At 42.6% G+C, this 22,200-nt stretch overlaps 1 long non-coding RNA gene and 8 other non-coding genes across 10 annotated transcripts in view; all 9 read right to left on the reverse strand.

Annotated features, from left to right (window-relative positions):
- The window catches only part of LOC147056607 (uncharacterized), a 39,677-nt gene extending 20,141 nt beyond the window's left edge, over positions 1 to 19,536 (reverse strand). For both annotated transcript variants that reach the window (XR_015066137.1, XR_015066138.1), the window contains exons 1-2: positions 19,266 to 19,536; positions 3,109 to 3,220 (exon numbers count right to left, since the gene is read on the reverse strand). This is a non-coding gene — a long non-coding RNA (uncharacterized LOC147056607). The remainder of the gene's footprint in view (positions 1 to 3,108; positions 3,221 to 19,265) is intronic.
- Positions 18,455 to 18,528, reverse strand: trnan-guu (transfer RNA asparagine (anticodon GUU)). The gene has a single exon. It is a non-coding gene; the product is annotated as a tRNA-Asn (tRNA).
- On the reverse strand, positions 18,964 to 19,037 carry trnan-guu (transfer RNA asparagine (anticodon GUU)). The gene has a single exon. It is a non-coding gene; the product is annotated as a tRNA-Asn (tRNA).
- On the reverse strand, positions 19,471 to 19,544 carry trnan-guu (transfer RNA asparagine (anticodon GUU)). Its single transcript has one exon. It is a non-coding gene; the product is annotated as a tRNA-Asn (tRNA).
- Positions 19,545 to 19,971: 427 nt separating this feature from the next.
- trnan-guu (transfer RNA asparagine (anticodon GUU)) lies at positions 19,972 to 20,045 on the reverse strand. The gene has a single exon. It is a non-coding gene; the product is annotated as a tRNA-Asn (tRNA).
- Positions 20,046 to 20,479: 434 nt separating this feature from the next.
- On the reverse strand, positions 20,480 to 20,553 carry trnan-guu (transfer RNA asparagine (anticodon GUU)). Its single transcript has one exon. It is a non-coding gene; the product is annotated as a tRNA-Asn (tRNA).
- A 433-nt stretch (positions 20,554 to 20,986) lies between these two features.
- Positions 20,987 to 21,060, reverse strand: trnan-guu (transfer RNA asparagine (anticodon GUU)). Its single transcript has one exon. It is a non-coding gene; the product is annotated as a tRNA-Asn (tRNA).
- Positions 21,061 to 21,495: 435 nt separating this feature from the next.
- On the reverse strand, positions 21,496 to 21,569 carry trnan-guu (transfer RNA asparagine (anticodon GUU)). Its single transcript has one exon. It is a non-coding gene; the product is annotated as a tRNA-Asn (tRNA).
- Positions 21,570 to 22,002: 433 nt separating this feature from the next.
- Positions 22,003 to 22,076, reverse strand: trnan-guu (transfer RNA asparagine (anticodon GUU)). Its single transcript has one exon. It is a non-coding gene; the product is annotated as a tRNA-Asn (tRNA).
- Positions 22,077 to 22,200: the final 124 nt, after the last annotated feature.

The raw sequence follows: 22,200 nt of genomic DNA on the forward strand, positions 1-22,200 counted from the left end.
CTTCAGGTTTCACATGATATGTTTTATTGGGGGGAAACAAAGGTACACTCTTAGCCATCCAAAATGTCTTGTCTCACTGATAAACAGGAAATTAAGATGGTGATGCCCTCTGTAATATTGACTTATTGGAAATCTCAACTTGACAGCAGTTTTCTTGTGAAGTCCAACACAACACACTGACCCCAGACTCTAGCAAACAGGATATTAGAAAGGGCGATGTAAGCAGTCCTAGATATGTGCATTACTCTGATAAAATCGTTGAGGTCGTAGCTGCATTTTGGCTTGGTTCATCTAATACTACTCTACTCCATAGATCTGTTTAAAATGTGTCATTTTAATACTTGTCTTTCTTTGCATTGTGGCTACACAAACAACATAAGCAGATGCAGTATGGTTAGTAAACATAACTTTGATTAGTAAGCATTATTTAGGGGGTCAAGGATATTGGTCCAACTAATGTTGTGTGCTTGTCAACATAGTGTGATTTACTGAAATTGTAATCCTGTATCAGATTAGCACCACTGCCTTACAAACTGCCCATAGTGACTCACACATGCAGGTAAAGACAGCATTTGTACAAAATCAACCACAATACTTAATGAAAAGAGAGAGGGAGAGGTGTGCTGACACCTGCAGCAGGGAAAGAGACAGAATTTCAAGAGATTTTTTTGTTTTACAAATGACTTATTTTGTTATCCATCTCATTCTCTGACCTTTTCCTCATCAAGGGCACAGTTGTGCTGGATCCTATCCCAGCTGTCTTTGGGCGAGAGGCTGAGAACAATTCAAATGTTTTGGAGAACTATATGATTATAACACTTTGGCCAAAACACTGTTTTGTGTAGGAAATGACATTTTTACTGAAGAAGGTATTCATGCTTTGCCAGCTGTGGTTCATTGCTAGGCAATTAATACTGCAAAGTCATATATAGTGAAGATACATTTGAAGAGGGCTCAGTGGTGCACTGGGTAGCACGTCCGCCTCACAGTTAGGAGGGTGCAGGTTTGATTCCACCTCCGGCCCTCCCTGTGTGGAGTTTGCATGTTCTCCCCAAGCCTGCGTGGGTTTTCTCCGGGCACTCCGGTTTCCTCCCACATCCCAGAAACACGCTTGGTAGGCCAATTGAGCACTCCAAATTGCCCCTAGGTATGAGTGCGAGTCGGGTGGTTGTTCGTCTCTGTGTGCCCTGCGATTGGCTGGCAACCAGTTCAGGGTGTCCCCCGCCTGCTGCCCGATGACGGCTGGAATAGTCTCCAGCACACCCGCGACCCCCGTGGGGACAAAGCGGTTCAGAAAATGGATGGATGGATACATTTGAAAAGGTTTTTGTCTAGGATGTGCACCAGGACCAGTTCTGGGTGAATGCCATGCTTTCCCAGGGTCAGCTAAGATGGACGGACGTACAAATGGATATAATTACTTATGCTGATTTCATAAAACCAAATATAAAGTGGCAGGCGAGGGAGACAGGATTCTGTCATTCTTCTTCTGTACCACCACCTAACTGGCTATAAATTTGTCTTGCTCCCAAATAATGTCCGAAGATATACTTATGAAGAAGATGACTATGGTACTACATAGACAATTCTGCAGTGTCTTCAGTGTTGCTGAAGCCCTCTCGTAGACACCTATGAATATATTTTTTCCCCCTCCCATTTCTTTTCATCACTTTTGGAGGTAACTCCAGTCCTTACTCTCACTACAATGTTTTTCATGGTATACATAATGCCTTCAAAATTCTTTTGTATATCTCCCCTGACAAATATGAATGAGAATAAAATCCTTCTAATGCTGTGAAAGCTCCCCGAGGACCATGATGTGTGCTGTTAGATGTGAATACCAAAATAAAAGGACAAGCTTACTAGAAAAGCTGAACCTAATTTGGGGTTAGCAAAAGCCACTTTAAATGCTGACTTCTGGATAACACGAGTTTAAATTTGACTGAATAATGCTAAACACAGGCACACAGTAACTGTAAGAGAGTGAGCAGCCACATGGACTCACTCGTTTTTTAGTTGCATGGTGTCACAAAAAAAAAAAAAAAAAAAACGTGAACATGGGTGTGAAAACATTTTAGGTCCCCTCACCTTTCAAAATAGGGTTGTGAACTATGTTGATTATGTTAATGGAAATTAAAAATACTGCACACGCGCACGCGCGCACACGCGCACGCGCGCACACGCGCACGCGCGCACACGCGCACGCGCGCACACGCGCACGCGCGCACACGCGCACGCGCACGCGCGCACACACGCACGCACGCACACACGCACTTATATATGTATGTTTATATATATGTACATATTTATATATGTTTTGCTGAACAGTGTGATTAATTTTTGGTAATATGTGACTTTTTCATGTTCCTGATCTCAGGTCTAACATGTAATATGTACTCTATATATGTGCTAATTTCTTTAGATCATTTACATTTACATACTGTACTGTACACTAGGCCTGGGAGGTTATTCTACTGATTTTTGCCCCCAGTTTATTTAGTCTCATGCAGAAGCATTCATTAATATAGCTTAATGAGCAAGAGTAATGCAAAACAGTGTAACATTAGGTACACCTGCATCATCTGTTTTGCTCCATACAAGGGGCAAAGTCAGGCAGCTGTCCTACTAGACCTCATTAGCGTGCAAGTGTGCATAATGTGGTGGCTCCTGAACGTGAACTTGAATTATGGCTACTTCGGCTGTTTTAAATCACATTTCATTAAATTTAGCCAGTAGGTGGCACTGTGGTTCTTACCATGCTGCGTCGGGGAATTTGCTTTCATGCAATTCAGCCTTCAACAATGCTGTGGGCTAGTAAGGGGGTGGGGGGTGGGGGGCACCAATCCTGTCTTCCCAATTGTGTTAAATTCAAGCAAAACATTGTTTTTATTTTGGGATGCCAAGAAATGTGTCCTTACTTTATGAGTGAGTGAGCATATATTGTCCAAGCTGATTCTGTGTGTGTGTGGAACGTGCACTATCCTGTATGTATGTACAGTATGGATGATGTAGGTGTGGCCATGAGAGGTGTGCTGGTGATGCCTCTGCATGTGTGTTCTGCTCGAGTGTTTGTATGAGGGTAGCTGGGTGTGTTTGCAGTTTCCTCACCCTTTCAGTTATCCTCGTCCAGCTTGCCATTTAGAGTTGGAAAGCAGCCAATCGCTGGATGCTCCATCTCTGGTTCTCTCTCTCTGCCTCCCTCTCTCTTCCCCCTCTGTTTCTGTTTGGACAATTGGATTAGAGCAGAGTGATAGAGACAAAAGCTAGAATCTCACTCTCTCAGCCAGTTTGCTTGTCCTCATGACATGTATGATAGTGACACACAGACACAAAGAGCGAACACAGATGTCCAAACCACACTGCTCTTGTCGTGTCCTGAGGCTGAGCTAGTTTAATATCCAGATGGTTTAATTATTGCATACATGTCTCTCTCTCTCTCTCACACACACACACAACACACACACACACACGTCACTGTGCATATCATTGTTAAATGGGGTGGAATGTTTTGTTATGGGCCACGATTTAATCCTTTTTCCCTCCATCCATTTTCTTTTCCTCACGGGGGTCGCGGGCACACCTTGAGCCTATCTAGCTTACTTCGGGCAGTAGGCAGGGTACACCCTGAACTATGTTTCCAGCCAATCGCAGGGCACACACAGACAAACAATCATTCACACCTACGGCAATTTGGATTGCTCAATTGGCCTACCATGCATGGTTTTGGAATGTAGGAGGAAATCAGATTACCTAAAGGGAACCCAGGCATGGGGAGAACATGGAAACTCCACACAAGGAAGTGGAGCCGGAATCGAACAGACAACCTCTGTACTGTGACGCAAAGGTGCAAACTTCCACATAATTCAAGTGATTCTTTTCATTCCACTTTTGACATATTCCAAATATTCACGTGAGGAGCGCTTGCATTTTTCCCATTCCAAAAATCTTCAGTTTTTGCAAAATTCACAAATTTTTCCCCATTCGTTCTTAGTGGCACATTGAAAATTTCACATTTTCATTATTCCCGTTTGAAATTCACATCAGTCAGCTCATTCAAATAAGATCAGGGCGGAATATCATCATTCCCAAAATTCCCACGTTTCAAAGATTTCACATTTTCACAAAATCTGCGCAAAATAATGCAAAATTCACTTTCTCCCTTCTAATTTCTAAATTTTTCAACTGATTCAGCCGTTCTCAGTTTAAAATGTTCATCTTATCATCTTATTCCAAAACTTCCCACGATTCAAAAATTTCACATTTTCACTTTGAAAATTCACGCAAAATTCCACAAAATCTCGTTTTTCCCTTCTAATTTCTCCATTTTTCAACCGATCCAACCCGTTCCAACGTTCAACTGTTCATCTCACTTACCAAAAAATTCCAAATTTCCAACTTTAAATTCCTGCCAAATTTTACATTTTGTTTTTCCCTTCTAATTCCTATATTATTGACCGATTAAACCCATTCCAACTTTAAACATCATTCTGTAGCATTGCCCAAGTATTTATTCAGCTTCTTCACCTTCACGTGCAATTTCTCTAGAAATTGCACATTTTAGTTATTATTATTACCTATCCATCCATTTTAACACCACTCATCCTGTTCATGATCATGGCTTTCCCAAAGAACTTCAGGTAAAAGGTAAACCCTGCACTGGTCGCCAGCCGATAGCAGCGCACACATCCTGTAGAAATGAACAACCATTCACATCCGCATAGTGAGCAGGAATAGTTGTCACACTAGATGCGCACAAGTCAGGCAAGTGCACCCCCCACACCAACAGTGAGTCATCATCTTCTCCTTCTTCTTCCTCCAGCTGATACCTTTAAGGGTTGCCACAGGAGATCAATCGTTTCCAACTCATTGTCCTATGTGACTTCCTCTGACATACCAACCATCTGCATTTTCTCTCACACCGCATCCATAAACTTGATTCTCCTGAGCCTGGTGGCTCCATCCTCAGCATCCTTCCCCCTATGTTGTACGCCAGGTTCCTTCTCCAAACCAGCTCAATCTCGCCTCTCTGATTTTGTCTCCAAACCGTCCCACCTGAGTTGTCCCTTTGATTTGTATATTCCTAATCCTGTCCATCCTCATCACTCCCCAACATAATCATGTGTGTCACCTCCAGCTCTGCCTCCTGTCTTTTTGTTAGTCCCACTATCTACGTATAAGCCATACAATTTAGCTGGTTGCACCACTGCCTTGTAGACTTGGCCCTTGACTCCTGCAGATATTATTTGGTCACATATCATTCCTGCCACCATTCTCAAGCCACCCCACCCTGCCTGCACTCTCTTCACCTCTCTCCATTTCTTTAGACAGTTGACTCCAAGTATTTAAACTCATCTACTTTCTCCACCTCTAGTCCTTGTAACCGCACTATTCCACCAGGCTCCCACTCATTCACACACACATGTACTCAATTTTGCTCCTACTTACTTTCATTCCCCTGTTCTCCAGAGCATATCTGCACCTCTCCAGGTAAGACTCGACCTGCTCTGTACTCTCACTACAGATCAGAATGTCATCTGCAAACATCATAGTCCATGAAGACTCCTGTCTGATCTCATCTGTCAACCTGTCCATCTGCACTGTGAACAAGAAAGGGCTCAGAGCTGATCCTTGGTGTAATCCCAACTCCACCTTGAATGGGTCTGTCATTCCTATTACGCATCTCATCACTGTCACACTATCCTTGTACATGTACTGCACTACTCTCACATACTTCTCTGCAAGTCCAGACTTCCCCATACCACAACTCTTCTCTTGGTACTCTGTCATAAGCTTTCTCTAAATCCACAAAGACATAACTTAACTCCTTCTGGCCTTCTATATACTTCTCCATCAGTATTTTCAGAGCAAACAATGCATCAATAGCGCTCTTTCTCGGCATGATATCATATTGCTGATCACAAATCTTCACCTGTTTTCTAAGCCTCGCTTCTATTACTCTTTCCCACAACTTTGTGCTGTGGCTGATAAACTTAATGCCTCTGTAGTTACTGCAGTGCTGCACATCACCTATGTTCTTAAAAATAGGATCCAGTATACTTCATCTCCACTCCTCAGACATCCTTCCACTTTCCAAGATTTTACTAAACAGTCTGGAAGAAAACGCCACTGCAATCTCTCCTAGATATTTCCATGCCTCCACTGGAATGTCATCTGGGCCAACTGCTATTCCACTCTTCATCCTCTTCATAGCTGCCCTCCCTCATCATCTTACACTTCCTGATTTACTCTCACCGCATCTTGCAAACCTTTCTCTTTGTCATTTTCTTCATTCATCAGCTCCTCCAAATATTCCCGCCACCTTCTCAACACTGTCACGACTCGTCCCCGGTCATTCCATTATGTGTACATTTTGTCATAGTTTCCGTTTGCGTGTCTGTGTGCTCGTCCCTCACATCCTGTGTGCCCATGATCAGTGTAATCACCCTCATCTGCCTTTCATTACCTATCTTATATTTAAGTCCTGTCTGCCTCTCACTCCCGTTGTTGTTCTCGTCTAGTCTCGTCTCATTTCTCGTCTTTCTGTTCTCGTCTCTCGTCTTCCTGTTCTTGTCTCTCGGTTTCAGTTAGTTCAGTGCCTCTGTCAGGAAGTCATGTCAGTTTGCTCGTACCGGTTTGTCTGTTCTCCTTCATCCTCCCTTCCAACTCCCTTTTCCCTCAATAAACCCTGGTCCAAGCTGCATTTGGTCGCCTGGGTCCATTCCATCCGTGACAACACACTATCTTCACTTCTCCTGGTACTTTCTCTCCGGATTTCACAAACCCAGGCTGTTTGACGGAGATTTTAGCCGGAGCAGCAGCGCTCTATAAACTATGCTGAAGATATATTCACTATCCCTCCTCTCTACTACATGTCCAAACCATCTCAGTCTGGCCTCTCTGGCTTTATCTCTAAAAGACCTAACATGCACCGTCCCTCTGATGCACTCATTCCTGATCTTATCCAACCGTGTCACTCCCAATGAGAACCTCAGCATCTTCACCTCTGCCACCTCCAGCTCTGCCTTCTGTCTTTTCCCCAGTGCCACTGTCTCTCAACTATATAGCCTCACTGGTCTCACCACTGTCTTGGACACCGTTACCTTCATTTTTGCTGATACTCTTTTATCACACATCACCCCTGACACTTTTCTCCACATGTTCTACCCTGCTTGGATGCGCTTCGTCACCTCTTTTCCACACTCTTCATTGCTCTGGACTGTTGACCCAATGTACTTAAAATCCTCTACCTTCTGGATCTCAGCTCGCTGCAGCCTCACCATTCCACTTGGATCCCTTTCATTCATACACATGTATTCTGTCTTCTTTTGGGTAACATTCATTCCTCTCCTTTCCAGGGCATACCTCCTACCTCTAGATTTCCCTCCACCTGGTCCCTACTCTCGCTACAGATCACAATGTCATCTAGGAACATGCTCTTAACATAGTCTTCATTTAAAATGACCGAAACACCATTTCTCTTCCTATCTACACCAAGATACAACTTGAACCCACTGCCTATTCTCCTGAGCTTACTCCCCTTCCACTTGGTCTCTTGCACACACAATATGTTTACGTTCTCTCATCTCCGTCATGTCAGCCAGCTTGCTCCCTTTACCAGTCATGCTACCAACATTCAGTCCCAACTCTCACTCCCTCCATTGTAGTTGTCACAGGTCTGCTCTACCTGCATCCTTGTCATTATCTTACACCAACGCACATTGCCCACAACCACGCCTGCATTTATACACATCATTCACAGCCACACCCCAAAAAAATCACTGCTCATTGCCTGCAACCTGTTCCTCATCACCCATTCATCAAGACGCCTACTTAGGCGCAACTCTCAAGCCACGCACTTGTCAGTGTCACGCTCATGCGTCCCCTGCCACCCAGCCGCTAACTTTCCATTGATGTCAGTTGTTCGCAGCCACGCTGTTAACCGCCATTGTCAGTCTGTCCGTGATAACTGTAATGTAACCCTGTAACCCTAACCCCATATCTCTCTCTTTCTCTTTCTCTTTCTCTCTCTCTCTTTCTCTCTCTCTTTCTCTCTCTCTCTCTCTCTCTCTCTCGCTCTCTCGCTCTCTCTCTCTTACATGTAGTAAAAAATATTTTTGGCACACAGCTATTTAGGAAGTGCAGCGGCTTTTGTGGCCCCCAATTAGCACTGATGAGAAGTTGTGGCTCCCTCAAGCATTTAAGTTTCCCATTCCTGTCATAGATGACACATACAATTAAACTAATTGAAACATAAAAAAATGATGGACTACATAATTAGGCCCTTGTTTACGATACCCTCGAGTACATTTCCAAATATAGCATGGAATCCACACATTCAAACTCAAATCCATGCAAACAAACTAAGCATTGTCCTAAAGATTTTAATTGACTTTAAACATGTTCTAATGAAGTGGTGTCCTAACTCAGTTCTGGAGGGTGTGCTGCAGGAGACATACATCTAAAACAGGCGGGACAATCACCCTCCACGACTGCATGTCTGTTTCAATGTAACAATATTTTCCCCATTCAGATAAATTATATTTCTAATTCTTAAGTCGGGTATCAAAATGTCACCATCATGAGATTTTCATTAACCGTACAAGCAAAAAGGAGACACGTGCTTTTGTTTTAACAATTTAGAAGTTAAATGCTTGCATCAGAATGACACTTTTGACACAACTATTTGAGTTGATTTCTGGTTCACCTCACTGCCTCGCTGCAGTTTTCCAATGCACAAACCGTTAGGTGCCTGAAAGAGTAAGGGCAAAGGTACTTGTTGAGTTTCAAAAAACAAGTGCAAACTCGACAACCCACAGAAGTTCGCATGAAAACAGTAACAGTGATTATATTTTTCACTCATGGAGTCGGCTTCATCACCAGCCTTTCAAATTACATTTCTCAACTCAATTACTGTACAGATTTCTGCTTGTGCTCAATGCAGGAGACACATCATCAAAGAGAAATAATTTAATGTCTATTTCTTTGAAAGGCTAAAAAGTCATTTTGATTATTTTAAGAAAATTCGATTACTTCTGCTAAAAGAGCACATTTTACAAACATCAATTCTATCCTGTAATTCACTTTCTTGGTCTGAGCATATAAAAAACAAAAGAGAGAGAATACGCTCAGCCATTGAATGTCATAACAAGTTGAATTTTAATTTGGAATTAATCCGCTTTTGGAAAATAACTCTTCATGTGGGGCAATAGCAATATAATTGTGATCACACCTGTTGCCATAGGCTGCCGTGACTCACTCCCACCCTTTTCAATTAGGGTCAATATTATTATTATTATTATTATTATTATTATTTTAGCATAGTAGCTGTGTCCGTCCTGTGTGTGTACACGTCCGCCTCACAGTTAGGAGGGTTTGATTCTACCTCCGGCCCTCCCTGTGAGGAGTTTGCACGCCCGCGACCCCCGTGGGAACAAGCGGTACAGAAGATGGATGAATGATAATAATATTAATAATAATAATAATAATAATAATAATACATTCAATGAACAGATTTCTACGATTCAGAGGGTTATATGCACACTCTTGTCATATTTGTTCATGCCAATAAAATGTCTCAGTCAAACTACACAAAAGATAAAGAATTATCATACACTTAACACATAATTTTAAAGGTCCACCTAAAATTGCTCTTTTCTTTAATATGTTCCTCATCTGCCCCTTATTCACGAGGCCAATGGTCTTTCAATACCATGGCGACCAGGGTAGGAGCTAGGTGTGCAAGTGATTTCTCAAATAGCCCAGAGCCTGAAGAGTAAGGCAAGGTGAAAAAGAGGAGAGAACAACAGATAAATTCACATTTTAAGTCAGACCTTCAACACAAACCGGCTGAATTAAACTAGACAGTTAATGTGCTAATCCTTGCATGTGACACATGCAGCACAAACACACATGGAGAGCGTTGTGGCTTGCTGGTGGATCTCGTTCGGAATTACTACGTAGATATTGATTTTATTTCTGATCAGTTATATATTAGACTTTTATTCTCCTAATCGCTGCAGTTTGACTAGTATTGCACATGCCTCATAAAGGAAGGATATCCAGTATGAAATAAGAATACCCAGGTAAGAAAGAAAACATTATTGATGCGGCAAAAAGGCCCAGCAACTGCACTATTATTTCCCAGATGACCTGTCTCCCCCTTGTGTCCCACTTCCACGATGGGTTACGTCAGATTCCATTCACTCAGTAATTCATCCCCCTTAGAGTATCTGCCTGTGTGTGGGATTGTTTTGATTTGAATGTGTGTGTGTGTGTGTGTGTGTGTGTGTGTGTGTGTGTGTGTGTGTGTGTGTGCGTGAGTGAGTGTGTGTGTGTGCCTGCGTGCCTGCGTGTGTGTGTGTGTTCGTGTGCACGTGTGAATGCGTGCGTGTGTGTGTGAAAGAAGATAGGAAAGTGCCATATCTGACTATGCTTTGTATTTTGAAATATTATTCAACCACTATAAGAGGGCACAGACCTATTTTATCTCTTTTGTTGCATTCATACTCTTATGCGTGCCAGAGACCATTGATCCAGATATCCTGAATCATTCTTTAATGAGAAATCAATCTTCGAGGAATTCACATTCAGCCCTTTGTGCAAATAACCAATATATATCAAACAGTTATGTACTTCACTTGTATATGAATACCTCCTGATTTTAAAAGGCACAGTTTGGATAAACTATACCTTAACGTATAAAAACACTTCACTCAAATGAGATAGCAACAGTTATGTATACTAGTTGAAGATGAAAAGAATGCTACAGGACTTTGTGCTGTCTCTGTTGAGATATTGTTAGTGTGTATAAAAAATATACCATGACAGCCTCAAATTTCTTGATGAATACAATAAAACTGGCAAAATGAATAAGGAAAAAAAGGAAAAACATTCAAATAAAATTCATTTGTGAAATCTTGCACAATGAATAAACAAGTGGCCCATGTATTTAAAACACAAGAACATCTTTTAATTTATTCTTCAGCCAGTTGATGGTAGCAGAAGACGGAGGTCAGTGGCAGAGTGTACGAGTGGCTAGCACATGCATTTGCAAGTCTGGTCCTCAGAGCTGCTGTCCGGCTTGTTTTAGAGGTTTTCCCTCATTCACATTCACATGATCAAGCTTTTACACAGCTTGCTGATGAGCAAATCAGTTGGATCAGGTATGTTGAGGAGGGCCTCTTCTAAAACAGCCAAGACAGCAGGTCCAATGAACCAGACTTGGGTTAGCACGCTCGCCTCACAGTTCTGAGTTTGGGGGTTCAAATCTGGGCTCCAGCCTCCCATTGTGTTTCCTCCCATGTTTATGTAACTTTTCTCTAGGTACTCTGGCTTCCTCCCATATTTGAAAACCAGTACGTTAGGTTAATTGAAGAAAATGTCTCTAGGTGTGAATGTCTGTATGAAAGCTTGTTTGTCGATATGGTCCCTGAAATTGGCAGCTCATCCGTGATAGAAAATTGATGGATCATTTCAGATATAATAACCTTTATTTGCCATATTGGCAAATTCTTGTTTTGTGCCAACTACCACAAAAAAAAAGGTTCTGCTCTCCAGGTATTACTATCACAGTAATGTACCAGGCTTAAGTAATTATTACTTAAAATGATTACTTTTTCTCTACAGAGTTAAAACTCTTATTTTATATTATTGTAAGACACTGGCAGGAGACCCTGGAACCCAAGACACATGGATGGATGGATGGATGGATGGATGGATGGATGGATGGATGGATGGATGGATGGATGGATGGATGGATGGATGGATGGATGGATGGATGGATGGATGGATGGATGGATGGATGGATGGAAGCCACATTACTCACAGTTTTAACATTAACACTGACCTTAAAAAAATAGAAGGGAAAATACTGCACTAATATTCCATTTAATTGTATTTTCCAAAATATTCAACAAATATTGATATATTTAAAAACAAACAGTTCTGAAAGGTTGAATGCAAATGTAATGAAAAGTTAAACACAACTAAACTATACTTAAGCACGGTTCACAAGGCAGGATTATTAGCTCGATTTTAGCCCTAAATCTTCACTCCCGGCAATTTCAGGTCAGCCGCGATTCTCATAATGGCTCCAAAGATAATCTTATCAGATAATCCTGGCACGTGTGTTGCGCTCAGACTGATTTAGGCTGCTCAATTGGATGTCTGACCTCAAATCGGGGATATTCAACATGTTGAATTGTTTTGGCCCGACTTTAAACTACACGTGCTGTCCCCCGAGCACACAGCCAGTTGACAGTGACATGCAGCCAATCGAAAGTGAGATGACAGTGGCGAGGAAGTACAATGGGCAATTCAAAATCAAAAGTCATGGCGCAACAGAAAATCTGTGCTTGCGCTGTATCAACTGACCAACTCTTTTATATTTTTTTCTTTTAAAAAACAAAAAAAGTGTTGCTTCTTTGTTCGCCATGTTTGTTGAGTCTGAAGCCACGTTTACTCATGGGAGGTTTTGTGAGATTTCCCGTTCAGTGTGGGAACGTCCGTGTGTAATGTGTTGCTCTTGTCATGTGGCTGCACATCACATACAGTACCTTATAATTTATAAGTGTATTTATAATTTATAAATAAAATTTTATGGAATATAAGTGCAGTTATAAATAAAGTAATTTAAAACTGTGATTTTTTTTTCTATTTACTTGTGGGGTCTTTCACAGTCGGCCAATAATTTTAAACTCTTGCCATGCGAACCAGTTTGTGTTGTACTAGAGAAAGCTCATGAGCTCTAGAATCACTGTGCTCGACCATTTATTTATTATTAAATAGAATAAATTATTTGCATGTGACACCTGACTAAATAATGTTAATTGCTTATTAGCCCAATGTATGAGCCAATTGAGTGTTTATATCATGACACACACAGAGCCTATTTTACAATGTGTAATAATTTTCTAAATTCTCCAGTGATCCATGGCGGTATCACAGGTGGTCCGCAAAATTGGAAATAGAAAATAATTTTAATTTTTTAAAAATAAAATTCATTTATTATTTGGACTTGATTTTTTTCAGCTAATTTTGTGAATCATTTACCCGTCCAAAGTATGTCAAATGTAGCTGAGATTCCCCAAATAGACATACAGATGCAAATAAATAGCCTCTATAGGTCTATCTTTTTTCAGTGCAAAATGAAATAATATTCTGCCAAAGCAGTGGTCCCTGAGTTGCATCTCGGTTATATTGGTGGTTCCTTGGTCAAAACTAGTTGAAAACCCCTGCTTTAGAAGCTAAACAGTTTCCAATGCCTCTACGTTCTTGCATCTTTCAAAATGTTCTCCTGTCCCCCCTTTTCTCCTCTCCCTCTCTCTCCCTCTCTCCCTCTCTCTCTCTCGTTCTCTTGCTCTCTCTCTCTTTTTCCTATCCATTTCCCGCTCCCTGCTGTAAAATATCTCCCTAATAGTATGTCAAAAGAGAGGGAGAAAATGAAGAGATGTTAACGGTGGCAGGTGTTATATTTGAAGAATTGAGTGTGTGCCTGTTGCTGGGGTACAGGTGCTAGAGTAGTGTCAGAGTAAATAGTCTCAAACTGGTACGGGCTGATTGGCCAATTAGAGACTGTTTCCATGTGACACGTAGCAGTCAATTTACGCTCCCTTTTCCACCGCCTCTCACAATCACTCCTTTGCTCTCATCCTTAAGTGCTTCAGTCTTTACCGCTATCCCATTTGTCTCTTCTAGTATCTTGTCTCCTTTTTCTTCCTCCTTTTTAATTTGGTTTTTCTCCTCACTTGCCCACATCCAAAGTTCATCCACCCTTCCCCCAGAACCTTTAACCCTGCCTTGCCGCATTATGAGGTGCTTGCACATGACCAGTTTAGTCACATTAAACTCACATTTAAATTTAATAGGGATTAGAAGCTTATATGCAGTCACCTAAATGCAGCAATATTGACAAAATTACTTATAACTGTGTTGACTCAAGCACAATGGTGCACTGGTTACCACGTCCGCCTCATAGTTAAAAGGGTGCAGGTTCGATTGCACCTCCGGCCCTCCCTGTGTGCCGTTTGCATGTTCTCCCCGTGCCCACGTGGGTTTTCTCCGGGCACTCCGGTTTCCTCCCACATTCCAAAAACATGGCCAATTGATCACTCCAAATTGCCCCCAGGTGTGAGTGCAAGTGCGGATGGTTGTTCATCTCTGTGTGCCCTGCCCGATGAATGCTTGGATATGCTCCAGCACGCTGTCGACCCCCGTGGGGACAAGCAGTATAGAAAATGGATGGATGGATGGATGGATGTTGACTCAAATTGTAAGTTAGCCACAGCCAATGACTCTTTCCTTCCTTGTGATGAAATACACATCACATCGAAAGAGCTACTGAATGGCCACTTTTTAGTTTGGCTACCAAAAAGGCACAGGAGATAATGATGATACAATAGGGTCTAACATGAACATAGTGTACAAGCAAATCCCCACAGCCAGCCTGCTATTTGCAGACCTCTCTTCTGCTTTCAACACACTCCGGCAAACAATCCTGACAGAGAAACCTTTACCCTTTTTTCACCTCAATTACAAGCTAATACAGTACTGTGGATCATAGACTTATGCTCACAAGGGTGATGGGGGGTGCCGGAGCCTATTGTCACGTGCGGAATGGAGCAGGGCAACCAAATGCAGCTTGGACCAGGGTTTATTGAAGGGAAAAGGGTGGTGAAGGACATGATGAGGGGAGCAAACCGGCAGCAGAAACGGACAGGAGCCGGACGTGGAAAGACGCAGACGGAGTGAAAAGAGAACATTGGATAAAAAGGGTTAACAGCCAGGAACAGGCAGGGACTATAAGGGAGGCGAACAGGACGATCCGACAGGGAGTGACAGGGAGGCAGGGCTTAAATAGCACACGGGTAACAAGGGGCAGGTGACCGTGATTACGCTGACACCATGACGAACAGGACAAACAGGTGGGTATTAGCAGGCAGGAACAAACAGGACAAACAGGCATGACTAACAGGCAGGGACTAACAGGAGGTGACTAACAGGATGGGCAAACAGGCAAGGACTATCAGGGAGTAACAAACAGAACGACAAACAGGAAAACACGACAATCCGACAGGGAGTCCACAGACGCGGGACAGAGACGCGAATGAAAACCATGACAACAAACACTGACACACGAGGCTCGGAGGAGAAGGCGTGGATAAGCTCCACTACCCGTGGCGATCAGCGCCAATGAAGAGCGGAGATGTGATACCTATCCCAGCAGTCCTTTGGGCAATAGGTGGGGTACACATAAACAAACCTACAATAACACCTATGGACAATTTGGGGCGGTCAATCGGCCTACTAAGCATGTTTTTTGGGGGGGATTGTTGGATAACATTCCCACGCAGGCTCGGGGAGAACATGCAAACTCCACACAGGAAGGCCGAGGCTGGAATCGAATCCTGTACCTTTGAACTGTGAAGCAGACATGCTAACCAGTGCCCCACCGTGCCACCTTATTCTAGTATTTTCATATGGTAAATGCTTTAGAATATATTCTCTTCGGGTCTTTTTTTTTTTTTTTTATATAGATTTGGTTGGAAGTACAGGAGGTCCGACTGGTGTTTATAAATGTTTGCAAAATGCCATATTTTTAGTTGTAGTAGTAGGAGGGGGAGTAGTAGTAGTAGTAGTAGTAGTAGTAGTAGTAGTAGTAGTAGTACTAGTAGTACCGTATTTTCCGGATTATAAGGCGCACCGGACTATGAATGGCCCATTTTAAAACTTTGTCCTTATATGAGGCGCACCGGACTATAAGGCGCACCATTAATGCATCATGTCAGATTTTTAATCCAAATCAAATCATTCTCCATTTTATCTTTTTTATTTCAACTTCAGACGCAACAAATTACTTTATAATCACAAAATAATGATACATAGTCTTTTTGATTCATGATTCATAGTCTTCAGCGGGCCACTTATGATTGATTTCATGACACAATGCTTCGGGCCAGTTTAAATTTAGGAATTTGGTCCATATATAAGGTGCACCAGACTATAAGGCGCAATGTCGGCTTCTGAGAAATTTTGGGTTTTTAGGTGCGCCTTATAGTCTGGAAAATACGGTAGTAGTAATAGTAGTAGGAGTAGTAGTAGTGTAGTAGTGGTAGTAGTAGTAGTAGTATTAGTAGTAGTAGTAGTAGTAGTAGTAGCTGCAATGCACAATATACATTTAGTTTCACTGTTACGGACCTTCATAGAATGTATGTATGCACTCTGGGCAAAGAAACACTTAAAAAAAGAGGTTGTGAAATGACTCATAGCCTTTTCTCTGAAGCACTCCAAATGCTCTAGTAAAGTAAATCTAGCAATCTATGAATGTGAAACAACATATTGTACGTTTTGAATCATTTCAGCTGCTCTGACAGCTGTGCCATCACCAACCAACTCAGCTGACTCGTTCTGACGTGTGCTGCGACATGCTCACCAACTGCCCAAAGGTCGTATATCCCTATTACGAAATTACACCAACAGCTTGAGGATTGACATTATATCATATTGATTGATTGGTGAGAAAGGATAGGCAGCAGGTGATTTTTTTTTATGTGCAGAGAGCATTTCCGCATGCAGAGGGGGCCTTGGAGTTTGAAATAATTCTTAGTCTTCCACTTTTGTCCATCTGTGTCAGTCTCTGCTTGGACAAAAAGGCTGCCAAGGATTTGTCTGTATATTGGAGAAAGGGGAGCAGTGATGTGTTTGCTTCACCAACAGTACACAACCCACCAAAATTTTACATTTACTCACATGCCTGAGGAATGTATAGTGTCTGACATGCAGACTCACAGATGTTCAAACATTCAAAAAGAAACACAATTATCTGACATGCACAGGCTTGTTGTTCGTGCATTGACACATACAGTGTGTCTGCATCTTTGTTGCCACTGGAACAATTGACTCCCCTCTGTGTTTTCAGGACTTTGATAGTGTTTCCAAGCTTGGATTCCACTGACCTGCTTTGATGCTGGTGCTGGTGTCTGTCATGTCACACCTGTCTATCACTCTTACAATATCAACACAACACTAAGGGCTGCTTGGAACTTCTAGACATCTTATTTTCTTTTTCTTTTGGCCTCACAAACTACTCTCCAGTGTCTTTGTAAAATTGAGAAAATAAAGTTAAAATGCATTTGATATCACATATCGATTCCATCATCCATTCCATCCTCCTGCAGAGGGTCACTAGTATTGGCCTGTCATCACACACATGTAATCGGTTTGCCAGCTACCTAAACAATCGAGTCCAGCAAGTTAAATCGGAAAACATTCTTTCTGACCCTCTCACCATCTCCCAAGGGGTCCCTCAAGGCTCGATCTTAGGCCTGACGCTGTTTTATATTTACATCAGTGACGTAGTCAAGTATGCTGGCAGTTCAAGGATCCACCTGATGACACTATTGTATACTCTGAAGGTCCCTCTCTCCATTGTGCAGCATCCTCATTACAACTTAGTTTCACCTCCGTTGAACAATATTTCCATAATCTCCTTCTCTTTCTCAACACTAAGAAAACAAAATACATCATTTTCAACCAGTCTCGTGTTCCCACCACTGCCCGTGAAATATTTTGCGCGGATCGCATTGAACTCGAGTTTGTTGATTGTTACAAATACCTTGGCCTATTGTTGGACTTGTCCCTCTCCTTCACTACACACATAAAACACATACAGTCAAAAGTAAAATCTCGTCTTAGCTTCCTCTATCGCAATAAGGCCTCCTTCACCCGTGCAGCTAGACACTCTCTTGTCAAAATGCCCATCCTACCCATTTTTTTTATTATGGTGACACAATATATAGGAAGGCATCCCACTCCACTCTCAGTAAACTGGACCCTCTTCACCACTCGGCCATCCGCTTCGCCACAGGTGCGCACCACTGTGACTTGTATAAATGAATTGACTGGACATTGCTCCACACCCGACGACTCCACCATTGGTTTCACCTCATTTACAAATCCATACTTGGTATGTCACCTCCCTATCTTTCCTCCCTTCTGCACCATCATCATTATTCCCTCAATCTAAGGTCCAGTAATCTTATCGAATTCACCATCCCCAAACGTCGTACAGTCTCGCCCCTCCCTGCCTGTCCTACCTGGAAACACTGTAATCGCCATCACCTGCCTCTCGTTATCAGTCTTGTATTTAATTCCTGTCTGTACGTCACTCCCTGTTGGATGGTTCTGTTGCTACCCCTGTCAGTCAGCTCTGTTAGTCTGTCCCTGCTGTTATTCTGTTAAGTCTCTGTTGGTCTGTTAGCCGGTTCTGTTAAACCGCTGTACCCTCTGTTATTATGTTAAGCCTCTGTTAGTCTGTCTGTCACCTCTGTTGTTCTGTCAGTCTGCCTCTGTTAAGTCTTGTTAGCCCGTCTATGTCAATGCACTGCCTGTTAGCCCCCAGGGATAGTTGACTATGATCCCGATCTAAAGAGGAAGTCCTCCCATCACATAAAGGAGACGCCCCTGGGTGGGCTTGAACCACCAACCTCTCAGTTAACAGCCGAACGCGCTAACCGATTGCGCCACAGAGACATGCTACCTACGGTCTCAAAGTGATTTTAAACGCTTTTGACCTGATATTGCCCAATTGTGCTGAGAGTTGGAAGAAAAAAGCAACATGGGATTCAAGACTGCAAAACCCGTGTGACGTAGTACTGTACAGTGGCCTGTAAGAAACGATGCATGGGGACTTGCTCATTCGATACAAATCCAAAGTTTGATATTAACACAGAGACATTATTAGGTAGGCTGCAATTACCAACCTTTTAAAGAAGAGCTAAACATAGGAACCAAGTTGGCTTCGGAGTCATGAACAGAGTTTAGGCTGTCACTCTTGGTAAAGAAAGACAACAGACTTGAAACTGATTAGCTGTTCAGCAACCACAACATTTGCACAGTTTCCATCCACAGGGATAGTTGACTATGATCCCGATCCAAAGACAAAGTCCTCCTATCACATAAAGGAAACGTCCCTGGGTGGGCTTGAACCACCAACCTTTCAGTTAACAGCCGAATGCGCTAACCGCTTGCGCCACAGAGACATGCTATCCAAGGTCTCAAAGTGCATTTAAAGGCTTCTAACTTGATATTGCCCAATTGTGCTGAGTTGGAACAAAAAAGCAACATGGGAATTAAGACTGCAAAACCCGTGTGACGTAGTACTGTACAGTGGCCTGTAAGAAACGATGCATGGGGACTTGCTCATTCGATACAAATCCAAAGTTCGATATTAACACAGAGACATTATTAGGTAGGCTGCAACTACCAACCTTTTGATGAAGAGCTAAACATAGGAACCAAGTTGGCTTCGGAGTCATGAACAGAGTTTAGGCTGTCACTCTTGGTAATGAAAGACAACAGACTTGAAACTGATAAGCTGTTCAGACACCACAACATTTGCACAGTTTCCATCCACAGGGATAGTTGACTATGATCCCGATCCAAAGACAAAGTCCTCCTATCACATAAAGGAAACGTCCCTGGGTGGGCTTGAACCACCAACCTTTCAGTTAACAGCCGAATGCGCTAACCGATTGCGCCACAGAGACATGCTATCCAAGGTCTCAAAGTGCATTTAAAGGCTTCTAACTTGATATTGCCCAATTGTGCTGAGTTGGAACAAAAAAGCAACATGGGAATTAAGACTGCAAAACCCGTGTGACGTAGTACTGTACAGTGGCCTGTAAGAAACGATGCATGGGGACTTGCTCATTCGATACAAATCCAAAGTTCGATATTAACACAGAGACATTATTAGGTAGGCTGCAACTACCAACCTTTTGATGAAGAGCTAAACATAGGAACCAAGTTGGCTTCGGAGTCATGAACAGAGTTTAGGCTGTCACTCTTGGTAATGAAAGACAACAGACTTGAAACTGATTAGCTGTTCAGCAACCACAACATTTGCACAGTTTCCATCCACAGGGATAGTTGACTATGATCCCGATCCAAAGACCTCCTATCACATAAAGGAAACGTCCCTGGGTGGGCTTGAACCACCAACCTTTCAGTTAACAGCCGAATGCGCTAACCGATTGCGCCACAGAGACATGCTATCCAAGGTCTCAAAGTGCATTTAAAGGCTTCTAACTTGATATTGCCCAATTGTGCTGAGTTGTAACAAAAAAGCAACATGGGAATTAAGACTGCAAAACCCGTGTGACGTAGTACTGTACAGTGGCCTGTAAGAAACGATGCATGGGGACTTGCTCATTCGATACAAATCCAAAGTTCGATATTAACACAGAGACATTATTAGGTAGGCTGCAACTACCAACCTTTTGATGAAGAGCTAAAACATAGGAACCAAGTTGGCTTCGGAGTCATGAACAGAGTTTAGGCTGTCACTCTTGGTAATGAAAGACAACAGACTTGAAACTGATTAGCTGTTCAGCAACCACAAAATTTGCACAGTTTCCATCCACAGGGATAGTTGACTATGATCCCGATCCAAAGACAAAGTCCTCCTATCACAAAGAGGAAACGTCCCTGGGTGGGCTTGAACCACCAACCTTTCAGTTAACAGCCGAATGCGCTAACCGATTGCGCCACAGAGACATGCTATCCAAGGTCTCAAAGTGCTTTTAAAGGCTTCTAACTTGATATTGCCCAATTGTGCTGAGTTGGAACAAAAAAGCAACATGGGATTTAAGACTGCAAAACCCGTGTGACGTAGTACTGTACAGTGGCCTGTAAGAAACGATGCATGGGGACTTGCTCATTCGATACAAATCCAAAGTTTGATATTAACACAGAGACATTATTAGGCAGGCTGCAACTACCAACTTTTTGATGAAGAGCTAAACATAGGAACCAAGTTGGCTTCGGAGTCATGAACAGAGTTTAGGCTGTCACTCTTGGTAAAGAAAGACAACAGACTTGAAACTGATTAGCTGTTCAGCAACCACCACATTTGCACAGTTTCCATCCACAGGGATAGTTGACTATGATCCCGATCCAAAGACAAAGTCCTCCTATCACATAAAGGAAGCGTCCCTGGGTGGGCTTGAACCACCAACCTTCCAGTTAACAGCCGACCGCGCTAACCAATTGCGCCACAGAGACATGCTATCTAAGGTCTCAAAGTGATTTTAAAGGCTTCTAACCTGATATTGCCCAATTGTGCTGAGAGTCGGAAAAAAAAAGCAACATGGGATTTAAGACTGCAAAACCCGTGTGACGTAGTACTGTACAGTGGCCTGTAAGAAACGATGCATGGGGACTTGATCATTCGATACAAATCCAAAGTTTGATATTAACACAGAGACATTATTAGGTAGGCTGCAACTACCAACCTTTTGATGAAGAGCTAAACATAGGAACCAAGTTGGCTTCGGAGTCATGAACAGAGTTTAGGCTGTCACTCTTGGTAAAGAAAGACAACAGACTTGAAATTGATTAGCTGTTCAGCAACCAAAGCATTTGCACAGTTTCCATCCACAGGGATAGTTGACTATGATCCCGATCCAAAGAGATAGTCCTCCCATCACATAAACGAGAAGTCCCTGGGTGGGTTTGAACCACCAACCTTTCAGTTAACAGCCGAACGCGCTAACCGATTGCGCCACAGAGACTTGATATTTATGGTCTCAATGTGATTTTAAAGGCTTCTGACCTGATATTGCCCAATTGCTGAGAGTTGGAACAAAAAAGCAACATGGGATTTAAGACTGCAAAACCCGTGTGACGTAGTACTGTACAGTGGCCTGTAAGAAACGATGCATGGGGACTTGCTCATTCGATACAAATCCAAAGTTTGATATTAACACAGAGACATTATTAGGTAGGCTGCAACTACCAACTTTTTGATGAAGAGCTAAACATAGGAACCAAGTTGGCTTCGGAGTCATGAACAGAGTTTAGGCTGTCACTCTTGGTAAAGAAAGACAACAGACTTGAAACTGATTAGCTGTTCAGCAACCACCACATTTGCACAGTTTCCATCCACAGGGATAGTTGACTATGATCCCGATCCAAAGACAAAGTCCTCCTATCACATAAAGGAAGCGTCCCTGGGTGGGCTTGAACCACCAACCTTCCAGTTAACAGCCGACCGCGCTAACCAATTGCGCCACAGAGACATGCTATCTAAGGTCTCAAAGTGATTTTAAAGGCTTCTAACCTGATATTGCCCAATTGTGCTGAGAGTCGGGAAAAAAAAGCAACATGGGATTTAAGACTGCAAAACCCGTGGGACGTAGTACT

This window comes from Syngnathus leptorhynchus, chromosome 5 (genome assembly GCF_054491065.1).
Source record: "Syngnathus leptorhynchus isolate UIUO chromosome 5, UIUO_Slep, whole genome shotgun sequence".
Lineage (NCBI taxonomy): Eukaryota > Metazoa > Chordata > Actinopteri > Syngnathiformes > Syngnathidae > Syngnathus > Syngnathus leptorhynchus.